The following is a 13,416-nucleotide window of genomic DNA, read 5'->3' as shown; positions in this document are numbered from 1 at the left end:
AGCAATGTGTAAAGGATATACGAGACTGGATGCTAATTAACTTCCTTCTGCTAAATCCTGATAAGACAGAAGTACTAGTTATAGGATCATCTGCAGCTAGAAGCAAGATTTTAGATCACGCCGTAACTCTAGATGGCCTTTCTGTTACATCTAGTGCAACAGTGAAAGACCTTGGTGTGATTCTAGATTCCAGTCTTTCATTTGAAGCTCATGTAGATAATATCACCAGGACAGCTTTCTTTCACCTCAGAAATATTGCCAAAATAAGGAATATTTTGTCACTAAATGATGCAGAAAAATTAGTCCATGCTTTCATCACCTCTAGGTTGGACTACTGTAATGCCTTACTGTCTGGCTGTTCAACCAGGTGCATAAACAAGCTTCAATTAGTTCAGAATGCAGCAGCAAGAGTCCTTACTAGAACCAGAAGATATGAGCACATCACGCCTATCTTATCCACACTTCATTGGCTCCCCGTGAAATTTCGCATTGATTTTAAAATACTACTTTTGACATTTAAAGCATTAAATGGTCTTGCGCCGCAGTATCTAAGTGAACTGCTAGTGTCTTATGATCCACCACGCCTACTTCGATCAAAGGATGCTGGCTACCTGTCAGTGCCTCGTATCCTAAAAACTACAGCTGGGGGCAGAGCTTTTTGTTACAAAGCCCCAAAGTTATGGAATAGCCTTCCAAATAGCGTTCGGGACTCACACAGTCTCAGTGTTTAAGTCTAGGCTGAAAACCTATTTATTTAGTCAAGCATTTGAGTAAATAGATTTGGGAAGGACTCATGGACGTAGAGCATTATGGTGAACTGGTGTGTTTAGATGCTGTCTTCCCAACTCTCACTGATCACTCAGGTTTGTTGATGGTGAAGTGTTCGGTTGCTCTACATCCCAGGGAGCCCTCATGTCTGTGTTTCCTTCTGGCCCACCCTTTAGTTAGGCTGTCATAATTAGTCCTGCCGGAGTCCCTGCTGCACTATTATACATATACATTCACCTCAAACTTTATCTGACTGTGAATACAAATAACTGCAATCTCTCCTCTTCTCTCTCTTTCCCTCTCCCTCTCTCTTTTCCCTCTTCCTGTCTCTCTGTCGAGTTACACGTCATTCCACCCTTTGCCCTCTGGACCTGTCTGACTCGTCCTGACGCCCAACTTCTGGCTGGAGATCTCGTCGCCTGGATCCACCGTTTGCCCAATGGGATGCGTTTGGAGACTGGATTGGTCACAAGCTACTATGATGTCGGTCCTGGCCTCAGCGGATGTCGGCAGCTGTTTCTTGGAGGTCTCGACTCAACGCTCGATAGTCAAGGAATGGAACAAGTCTGCCTGCAATAACTAACTGGACTCCATATTAACTTAAAAGACATTAACTCCTAAACTGGACTGCCTGCTGCATACATAGCATGTAATCACCCATATGAGGATGGGTTCCCTGTTGAGTCTGGTTCCTCTCAAGGTTTCTTCCTGTTGCCTTCTCAGGGAGTTTTTCCTTGCCACTGTCGCCCTCGGCTTGCTCATCAGGGACAATCTGATTATTATGATTCTTACACATTCACTGTTCATGTACTGTTCTTTGGTTGTGTAAAGCTGCTTTGTGACAATGTCAATTGTAAAAAGCGCTCTACAAATAAAATTGAATTGAATTGAATTGAATTGAAAATACTGTAGTCTACACTACACTTTAGGATTAAATCAACTTATCAAGATATAGGAATTATTTTTACTCCATTTTCCACATAATAATTCTCAAAGCTTCAAAGCTTCAATTGACTCCCCACATCTTACAACCCTAAGTGGTGGCCATTTTAAATGTATACGAAAGAAAGTAATCACCAGGCCTGTAAAAACAAGATTTAGACATAACGCACACAAAAATGCACACATACAATTTTCATTAGCATTTATGTAGCTGGCTTTTACTGCTGCATCACTGACTTCGCGGCCCCGAGTGAATACAATTCATTTATCTTCTCTCTTCTCAGTTGTGCTTGCAGGCTGTCGTATTTTTCACCATGCTGAGTCTCATACTGGTGCTGAATATTATATTCCTTGAACACCGACACATGTTGAATACACACCAAATGGGAAGCGGCCCATTTTTCTTGGAAAACTCTACACTCAGTGTCCACTTTCCTCCTTTTTGAGAAAGACATTTTGGCTAATGAGGGTGCGAAGGTGAGTACAAAAGTAAGTACCGGTAGATGTATCGTAGTAATCACTGAACATTAGCTGTGTCTCTGTCAGAATTGTTTTGTCTTTTTTCTTCTTCTTCTTTCAGCTGATCCATGTCTAAAACACCCTAGCAGACAATTTAGGAATTGTTTATTTTTTAGAAATGTTTTCACTTTCAGATTTATCCTGCGGGCTGGACTGAACCCCGGGCCGTACGTTTGACACCCCTGAAATATGATTAGACATCATGTGTCTGAGGTTTTTAGGACCAAGCCAAAATAACCACTGTCATGTCTTTTAAACATGCTTGAAGTTAGATTAATTGATTTGTGTTACAGTTCCCTCCTCCGACCAGCTGAGGCAGTGTCCCCGGGAGCCTTCTTGTATTTTAAATGTCCCACAGAGTCTTAAATAACGTCTCAAATTTCCAATCAAGTTGTTTTTCCTCTAGTTAGCTAGCATACATGAACCAGGCAGTACCAGGCGGGTAACACTTTAAATTCTTTTCATTTCAATTTTATTTGTATAGCGCCAAATCAAAACAGAAGTCATCTGAAAGCACTTCACAGTGTAAGGATTAAGAGCTTACAGAGTATAATTGTATAAAGAATTGGATGGAAAACTAAACAATTCTATTTGAGCAAGCTCAAATGCTATCAAAAGGTATCAGTAGAGCAGACTCTTCTATAGCAGCATAACTAAGAGATGGTCCAGAGTTACCTGAGCCATATCTAACTATAAGCTTAATAAAAAAGGTAAGTTTTAAGTCTAGTCTTCCTTCCAGTCAGGATTATTCACCTGAATAATCCTGACTGGAAGGGGAAGCATTTAAGAATAAACTCAGGGTTGGGGCTAAAACCTAAAATACATGTTAACTCCAAGTTTTTGACTGTACTCCATAGGTAAAACACAATCAAATATTATGGATTGTTTTAAGCTACTGCCTGATTATTATGCCGACATTCTGTGCTCACTTAGAGTCCTGCACGGCTCCAGTTGTGCAAACCCATACCTGCAAAGCTCTGTACCGGACCTGTTATTGCAAAAGCTGTGATCCGATCCATACCATAGCCTAGTTCAACACACCATTTTGTGGTTTTAATGCTATTGTGAACCAGGGCCAGCATGGGTACTAGAACTAGTGTGCAGCTCCACAGTCACATATTTTTATTACTTTTGTCTAGATAAGTAACTAGTTTTGAAATTAACTTATACCCTCTCAGATCATGTTGTTCGAGAGAGTTTTTTTCTCAGTTTTTACACTTGGATTCATACTTTCACTAATCCAAAAGACCGGAGCGCAACAGCTGCTCCATCACCATGGAGCCAGCTCCTTTGTTTACACCCGGGATCAGCTGATCTTACTGAGGACGGCCGGAGTAAAAGATCAACTTTGCCTGGGACTTTAAACATTTCTAAAGAGATCAGAAGGAGGACAGCGAGGGGATGTAGGGGAGGCAAAAAACAGCAATGAGGAAATAAAGAAGAGCGATGCGCAGAGAGAAGGTGAGAAGATTTAAACCTCATCTCTCCTCTCTGATTATGGGCAATGTGAGATCACTGGACAATAAGATGGACGAACTGACAGCTCTGGTGAGGATGGAGAAAATCTTTGCAGAGTGTAGTTTGATGTGTTTCACAAAGACATGGCTGCATGATGGTATTCCAGACTCCAGCATTAATATAGACGGTTTCATCACCGTGCGTTTGGACAGGAGGCGAGAGGAGAGCGGTAAGAGGAGTCCTCATTAACAACAGGTGGTGCCATCCTGGTCATGTAACTGTGAAAGAGCCTGATATTGAACTGTTGGCTGTGGGACTTCGTCCATATTATTTGCCCAGAGAGTTTTCACACACCATATTAACCACCGTTTACGTTCCTCCATCCGCTAACGCTGCTGCTGCGTGTGACGTCATTCAGACGGTCACCTCCACCCTGCAGACCAGACACCCTGACGCCTTCTTTATGATCTCTGGAGACTTTAATCACGCCACCCTCAATAAGACACTTCCTACCTTTACCCAGTTTGTGAGCTGTCCTACCAGGGTGGAGAGGACACTGGACATGTTGAATGCTAATGTTAAAGATGCCTACAGCTCCACTGCCCTCCCCCCTCTGGGAAAGTCGCCTCTGGGAAAGGCAGCCTGTCACCATTAAAACAGTAAAGAGGTTGACAGAGGGGGCACACTTTTCCCTGCAGGGTTGCTTTGAAGAGACATATTGGAAGACTCTCTGTGAACCTCACGGTGAGGACATTGATGCATCACTGACTACATCAATTTCTGTGTGGACACCCATGTACCCACAAAAACCATTTGCTGCTTCCCAAACAATAAGCCCTGGGTCACTCAGGACATCAAAGCCATCCTGAATGACAAAAAGAAAGCATTCAGATCAGGAGACAGGGAGGCAGCGAGGAGGGTCCAGAGACTGCTGTCTGTCAGGATCAGGGAGGGGAAGGAGGTTTACAGGAGAAAACTGGAACATAGCCTTCAACAGAACAACACCAGGGAGGTGTGGAGGGGCATGAGGACCATCACTGGCTACAAGTCCAGCAGCCAGGAGACTGTGGGGACAGTGGACCGAGCCAACGAATTGAATCATTTTTTCAATTGATTCCAGACTGAGCCACAGAGCCCACTTCAGTTCACTAACCGCTCCTCAGTCCCTCCCCCCACCACCCTAACATTCTCAGCTGAGCAGGTGAGAAGAGAGCTGCACAGGTTTCACCCCACAAAAGCTGCAGGTCCTGATGGAGTCAGCCCAAGGTGCTGAAAGCCTGTGCTCCTCAGCTATGTGTTGTTCTCCAGCACATTTTCAATCTCAGCCTGCATCTGGAGAGAGTTCCTCTTGGGTGGAAAAAGTCGTGCCTGGTTCCAGTGAATAAGACGCCACGTCCCAGAGTCCTCAATGACTTCAGACCAGTGGCTCTGACGTCACACATCATGAAGGCTTTCGAGAGGCTGATCCTGGAGTCCCTCCAACCTCTGGTCAAACCTTCACTTGACCCCTTCCAGTTTGCCTATTAACCCCATATTGGAGTGGATGACGCCATCATACATCTGCTCCATCGCACCTACACCCACCTGGATAAGCCTGGGGGCTTAGTGAGGATCATATTTTTTGATTTCTCCAGTGCATTTAACACCATCCGGCCTGCACTGCTGGGAGAGAAATTAAAAAACATGCAGGTTAACACTCCCCTGATTTCCTGGATCATGGACTACCTCACTGACCGTCCGCAGTACGTCCACCTGCAGAACTGTGTGTCTGACACTGTGGTCTGTAGCACAGGTGGTGATGGACTTCAGGAAATCTGGGAGTCCTGTCATCCCTCTCTCCTGTCATCCCGCACCATGCTGCGGATGAGTCTGTGGTGGCCAGTGTTATCTTTTATGCTGTGGCCTGCTGAGGCCGCAACATGAAGGTGGCAGACACTAACAGACTAAACAAACTGATCAGGAGGGCTAGCTCTGTTCTGGGGGTGAAGCTGGACCCTCTACATGTTGTGGCTGAAAGGAGGATGCTGTCCAAACTCCTCTCAATCCTGGACCATCCCTCCCACCCACTGCACAGTGTGTTAGTTGGACAGAGGAGCACGTTCAGCCAAAGACCTATTAACATTAAATGCTCCACAGAGCGCCATAGGATATCCTTTCTACCTGTGACCATCAATCTCCCCCCTCTGTTAGGTGTGGGGGAAGTGATAGCTGTGTATACTTGCTGTCAATCCACAATAAACTATAAATATTGATCCATTTTCATTAATCTATTTTACATATTTGACATATTCTGTATATATATATATATTGAGTTTCTCTGTATTGATGTTATTGGTTATGTGTATTTATATTGGTGTGGATCTTTCCTGGTTGTTGTTCCCTTTCTTTCTGTCTGTGTTGAGAACAACTGTATTGAGGCAAAACGATTTCCCTCTGGGATTAATAAAGTTTTTTGAATCTTGAATCTTGAAACATAAGCTGTGAAAGATTGTGTGTTTTGACATTGTCTGCCTTTTCTCATGTTGATCCCCTTCACGATGTTAAAACCCCCTGATTTTTATGCTGTGACTGATTGCTTCAGTCATTCACTTTTTAAACTAAAACAGGTTGTAAACTGTTTATATTAGTATTTTTACACATCAGGTAACACAATTCTTTTCAGAGATTGACATAGAGAGGGATAAAGAACATCAGGCGGTTCATCCTTTTTAGGAACATGCTCAGGTCAATCTTTCTAAATCCATCCGCACCTCCACTTTCAGCAGCTGGTCTGAAAGAAGATTTCGCCCTTGGTGTGCGGTATGCCAGATAGATTTTGTAATGGGTTGAGCACAATAACATATGATCGCATCAATGAACAGCATTTATTTTAACATTGACAAGCCAATTTATACACATTTGTTGCTGGGAGAGTGTTTGGTTAGATTCGTTTATTTACATGTTAAACATATCCACCTGATTTTGTACATTTGATGATAGTTTACATTTTCTAATTCGCTCTGCTTTTGTTTGCTCTTCCTGACTCAGTGATTGAGAGGGAGCTGTAAATCTGAAAAATAAAATTGTATTTTTGATATGTTCTAAAGCACAAATAAACCAGACCAAACATCAAACACACAGACCAAAAACTGGATTCATGTAGCCTTAAAGTTTACAATGCAGATTTCTAAGAAAAAGAAAATGTATAATATCTGTCTGTGTCTGGTACAGTGCACTGAGGGTTTTTGATTTGACAGAAATTTAGATCATCACACAATCTGCAGTATCCTAGCGCTAATCACTGCTCCACTTGGCGGATCAATACAGCATTTTAACAGAGATTGTAATAGAGGGCGTTAACAAGGCGATGCTTTCACCACAACTTTGCAAGGGGTTCACAATTCCAACAATTGAAATTCTTCATATAGGTTATTCCTGCGCAGGGGGTTACATAATTGCTTTGAAATCATCTTTTCAAGAATTTTTAGAAATAAACGTCAGATTGGTTTTTGGTCTACAATTTACTAAACCCCTCAGTCTAGATTAGGCTTTTTGAATAGTGGTTTCATTACAGCAACCTTAAAATCCTGTGGTACATAGCCTGTTGTAAAGATAGATTGATCTGAGCTAATATGGGTGTTCAACAAGATAGATTCCATCTTTTATTTCAGAGCCATGTAGAAATACACAGGTGGGCAGAACTCCAGTACAAGTCGATTATCTTGTTGATAACAATGCAGCCTCACTATAATATTGTTGCCCTTCTGATCAAGAAGGCAGTGAATCAGAGGAGACTGGCGAGAAATCTGTAGCTTTATTTTAAAGGACTCATAGTTTCATATTTTTTCAGCAGAACACTACTTATGTTCCTCATGGTTCTGGCCTTGGAGCTACTTGTTTGTAGTAGTAATGATAATCCAGTGCTGAAAGTATAGCCTATAAACATGTATATGAAACCAGTTGTTGCCTTTTAAAGCTACAGTTGAGATTTTATCATTAAAGAATGTTTTTTTTATTTCTCACATACTTTATTACAAACAGGAGTGACATGACATCATATAATTATATTTAGGTGAATGGCACATTCTGCCTGCTGTCTCTGTCATTTCCTTTTTTCTGTTCTTGACCTAAAGGTAAGAATGTTTGGTATGTGTGTAACTTAAGAGGAAAAAGCAGAAAAAAGGTGCAGCAAACGATGAAATTAAATTCACACTAACTTATGTAGGACAAACCTTTCATGTGCTATGATTAATGGACATTCCTATTTTAATTACATTTAATGAATTAATCCGATGCTCGTCCTGCAAGTTCAACTTTGTTTTTAGGGTTATGAAGAACATGAATAATTGCTTTAGCTAACTTGTTATTTTCACACGCATTTACTGACAAGACATGAATTACTGTTTGTCCTCGATAGTCCAACAAATGTACAGCTATGTCAAATAAAACAGCTTTGCTATTGATTGGAAAGACATGTTCCAACTAAAGTTTTAAAGAGGTAGTTTGGCTATAAACAAGTAAAATAACTAAAAACTGTGAACTAGATATATTGTGTGAGTGTGGGGAAGATTTCATTTTGTTGTGTGGCAATACAAAAGGTGAAAATCTAAAATGCTTATATTTCTTATGAATCCATGGAGTCCACTCAGGCATAGCCAGAAAAAGCTGTCACCCTGCAGGCTCAGCATTCACAGGGATAGAATTCAGGGTCAATACAAGTCAGCCAGGTTGCCCCCAAAACAACATAATGACACAGTTCTCCCTCCCTCAGAAATAATCACATTTCCCAATACAGATACATACACAGATTGATTTGTAAAGATAGATTGATCTGAGCTAATATGGACGTTCTGTTTGAAGGTAAAACAGCTTTGAACAGTCTAGTATGGATGGGGTCTAAGAGATATGTTGATGGTTTATATGAATTAATTATTGAAATAATCTCAGAAGCATCTATGGGGAAGAAGTTAAGTACAAATGAGGTCTGACAGATGAATCTATAGATGCTGTATATACAAGACTATCAATGCTGTTTGCAGACAGGATCTCATCAAAATTATCTGAATATGATTTTATTTGTAAAGAAATTGATGAAGTCATTGCTGCTAAAAGTTAAGGGGATACTAGACTTGACAGAGCTATGACTCTTTGTCAGCCATGGCTCTTGGTGAGGAATAATATGTGGTTCTAGCTTCACAGAGGGCTTTTTGAAAATGATATTATTAAACAGTCTTTCCAGGCTAGGCAAGATTCATCTAAATTAGTAGACGCCACCTCGTTTCAGCTTACGTGATGTCTGTTTTAAGCTATGGATTTGTGAATTGTACCATGGCGCTAACTTCCTCTGATTCACCTACCTTCCTTTTCAGAGGGGGAGCAGTATTGAGTATTATTTAGAGTGATGCTGCAGTATTATCAACAAGATAGATTTCATCTTTTATTTCAGAGCCATGTAGAAATACAGAGGTGGGCAGAACTCCAGTACAAGTCGATTATCTTGTTGATAACAATGCAGCCTCACTATAATATTGTTGCCCTTCTGATCAAGAAGGCAGTGAATCAGAGGAGACTGGCGAGAAATCTGTAGCTTTATTTTAAAGGACTCATAGTTCCATATTTTCCCAGCAGAACACTACTTATGTTCCTTATGGTTCTGGCCTTGGAGCTACTTGTTTGTAGTAGTTATGATAATCCAGTTTTTAAATTATAGCCTATAAACATGTATATGAAACCTGTTTTTGCCTTTTAAAGCTACAGTTGAGATTTTATCATTTCGTTTTTTTTCTCACATACTTCAGTGACATATTTGGACAGTACAGTGCATGGTGAAACCATATAATTATATATTGGTGACTGGCACATTCTGCCTGCTGTCTCTGTCATTTCTTTGTTTCTGTTCTTGACCTAAAAAAAAGAATGTTTGGCATGTCTGTGACTTAACAGGAAAAAGCAGAAAAAAGGTGCAGCAAACGATGAAATTAAATTCACACTAACTTATGTAGGAAAAACCTTTCATGTGCTATGATTAATGACATTCCTATTTTAATTACATTTCATGAATTAATCTCATGCTCGTCCTGCAATTTCAATTTATTTCTAGGGTTATGAAGAACATGAATAATTGCTTTAGCTAACTTGTCATTTTCACACGCATTCACTGACAAGACATGAATTACTGTTTGTCCTCGATAGTCGAACAAATGTACAGCTATGTCAAATGAAACAGCTTTACTATTAATTGGCAAGACATGTTCCAACTAAAGTTTTAAAGAGGTAGTTCGGCTATAAACAAGTAAAATAACTAAAAACATGTTGATGGTTTATATGAATTAATTATTGAAATAATCTCAGAAGCATCTATGGGGAAGAAGCTAAGTACAAATGAGGTCTTACAGATGAATCTATAGATGCTGTATATACAAGACTATCAATGCTGTTTGCAGAGAGGATCTCATCAAAATTATCTGAATATGATTTTATTTGTAAAGAAATTGATGAAGTCATTGCTGCTAAAAGTTAAGGGGATACTAGACTTGACAGAGCTATGACTCTTTGTCAGCCATGGCTCTTGGTGAGGAATAATATGTGGTTCTAGCTTTACAGAGGGCTTTTTGAAAATGATATTATTAAACAGTCTTTCCAGGCTAGGCAAGATTCATCTAAATTAGTGGAACGCCACCTCCTCTCTAGCTTACGTGATGTCTGTTTTAATTCAATTCAATTTTATATGTATAGCGCTTTTCACCATTTTTACAATTGACATTGTCGCAAAACAGTTTTACACAAGCAAAGAAACTATGGAAGTTTATATGAACTGTGAATGTGTATGAATCAGATTGTCCCTGATGAGCTGAGGGCAACGGTGGCAAGAAAAAACTCTCCGAGAAGGCAACAGGAAGAAACCTTGAGAGGAATCAGACTCAACAGGGAACCCATCCTCATATGGGTGATTACATGCTGTGTAGGCAGCAGCAGTCCAGTATAACAGTTAATGTCTTTAAGTTAATATGGAGTACAGTTAGTTATTGGAGGCTCTGGTAGACTTGTTCCAGTGCTTGACTATCGAGCGTTGAGTCAAGACCTCAGAGAAACAGCTGCCGACGTCTGCCGAGGCCAGGAACGTCTTCATGGTAGAGTGGAACCAACTCCAGTCACCACACGCATCCCATAGGGGCCATACATAGGGATCCAAGCGACGAGATCTCCGACCAGAAGTTGGGCATCAAGATGAGTCAGACAGGTCTAGAGGGCAAAGGGTGGAACGACGTGTAGCTCGACAGAGAGACAGGGAGAGCGAAAGAGCAAGAGGGAGAGGGAAAGAGAGAGAAGAGGAGAGATAACAGTTAGTTATGATCACAGTCAGATAATGTATGAGGTGAATGTATATTGAGTCTAGAGTGCAGCAGGGACTCCGGCAGACTAAATATGGTCATTTCACACCTACAGGATTTAGTTTGATTAAATCGCACTCAAGTTCGTTTTTCTCTCTTAGTGTGATTCGTTTTGCCCGGTGTGAACACGGTAGTCGCACTCGAGTGTGCACCAAAACAACCGCACCGAGACCTCCAAAACGAGGTGGTCTCGATCCGCATCATCTAGCGAACTCTGGTGTGGTCCTCCTGGTGAGAACGCGTACCGAACCAAAACGGGACCAAACGCTATGAATCACATGATTTGAGGACTTTGGGTAGTGTGTAGAGTTTAATCTTTTTTGTTTGTTCACCAAAAACATGCTGTCTGATTAATGGAGGACAAATGTGAAGACGTGAGGAGGTGAAGTGTCTCACAGACACCAGGTCTAAAGACTCTAATGACCAATCTGCGTTAACATTCATAGTGAACTCATCTCCCTACTGTCACACAAACGTACAGTAGTCCACAACACTTTATCTTCTTCCTCTATTTACTTTTTATTTCCCGCGGCAGAAACAATGTGACCAATAAGCGGAGAGGTCGTTCTCATGTAGTTTGAAGTGACGTGTTTTGGTTCGTTTGGATTTTTACTCTGTGTGAAATGAACCGAATCGAGGAGAAACTGCTACAATGTTACAAAGTCATCAACTGATTTGGACCAAAGCAAAAAAATTAAGGTAGGAAAGCGACCTATGACAGCCCAACTTAATGGGTGAGCCAGAAGGAAACACAGACATGAGGGCTCCCTGGGATGTAGAGCAACCAATCACTTAACCGTCAACAAACCTGAGTGATCAGTGAGAGTGGGGAAGACAGCATCTAAACATACTAGTTCACCATAATGCTCTACGTCCATGAGTCTTACCCTAAGACAAATCTACTACGACTAAATAGGTTTTTAGCCTCGACTTAAACACTGAAACTGTGTCTGAGTCCCGAACACTATTTGGAAGCCTATTCCACAACTTTGGGGCTTTGTACGAAAAAGCTCTGCCCCCAGCTGTAGTTTTTATGATACGAGGTACTGACAAGCCGCCTGCATCCTTTGACTGAAGTAGGCGTAGCAGATCATAAGGCACTAGCAGTTCACTTAGATACTACATTTAATGCTTTATATGTCAAAAGTTGTATTCTTAAATCAATGCAAAATTTCACAGGGAGCCATTATTACATTGTAAGAGGACATTGAGCCATAATTAATGGTTAAAGAAATTATGGATAAAATGGAAAAAATATAATTTTGTTGGGTTGCTTAGGGAGGGGTGGTACTGTGGTGTACAGGTTAGCACTGTAAACTCACAGCTAGAAACAGCTGGATTTTAATTGCCCATAGGTGTGAATGGTTGTCTATCTCAATATGTCAGTCCTGTATTAGATCTGGTGACCTTGCCTCTTGGTTGGATGTATGGATGTTTAGGGGTAGTAGTGCAGTGGTTAGAGCCCCTCACAGCAAGAAGGTGGAGTTTGCATGTTGTCTCGCCTCATCTAGCTTTTCTAATTACCTAAAGGGTTTTCACCTGCGCCTTGCCACCTCTTTTGTAAGCATCACCTCGGTTCTGTTGTTTAATTTGACGTGCAACATTACAATATTATTTTGTGCTTAGTGCATTGATTTACACTGTACTTCTCCAGGTCGCCCCAACTGGATAACCCTCAGGCTTATTAACAGCGTCTGGCAAGTTCATCTTAAAAAAGATTTGACAACAGTTTATTTATGCAGAGGCAATGTTAAATCAACTTAATTCACCACAAATAATGAGTTATTTAATTGTATTAAACTTGAAATGTGTCATATCTGTACCTCTTCAGTTTAGGCCAGTTAAAGTCAAATATCAGTTTTTATATTGCTTAATTGCGTAAGATTTAACAGTCAACACTCATTTCATTCTGTTAGTGAGGGAGTATAATTGTATAAAAAATGATATAGAAAATCCAACAATACCATCTGAGCAGCACTAGGCGACAGTGGAGAGGAAAAACTCCCTTTAGAGGAAGAAACCTCCAGCAGAACCAGGCTCATCATATCAGCCTTACACTAGTACTGTTACTGCTGAAAGGAAACTGTACTACTGTTACAGTGTGTGTCTGTCCTGTCGTCGTCCTGCAGCTTCCTCTAGTGTTGCTTTCCAAACAGCACTAACTTCAAAGCTGTTGATTGTTACACTTTAAACTTTACAGAGTGTAGAGGATTGAAATTTGCTACACATTAAATGTTAACTGTATTTCTATGTTCAATGTGAAAATTAATCATTTTCTTTGCACTCATTGTTGCTGCAGGTTGGAGTAAACAACTGTTTCCTGTACAGGACAGCACATCACATTTACCTGAAACAGTCA

Source organism: Anabas testudineus, chromosome 10, assembly GCF_900324465.2.
Source record: "Anabas testudineus chromosome 10, fAnaTes1.2, whole genome shotgun sequence".
NCBI lineage: Eukaryota > Metazoa > Chordata > Actinopteri > Anabantiformes > Anabantidae > Anabas > Anabas testudineus.
This window is presented reverse-complemented; position numbering follows the sequence as displayed.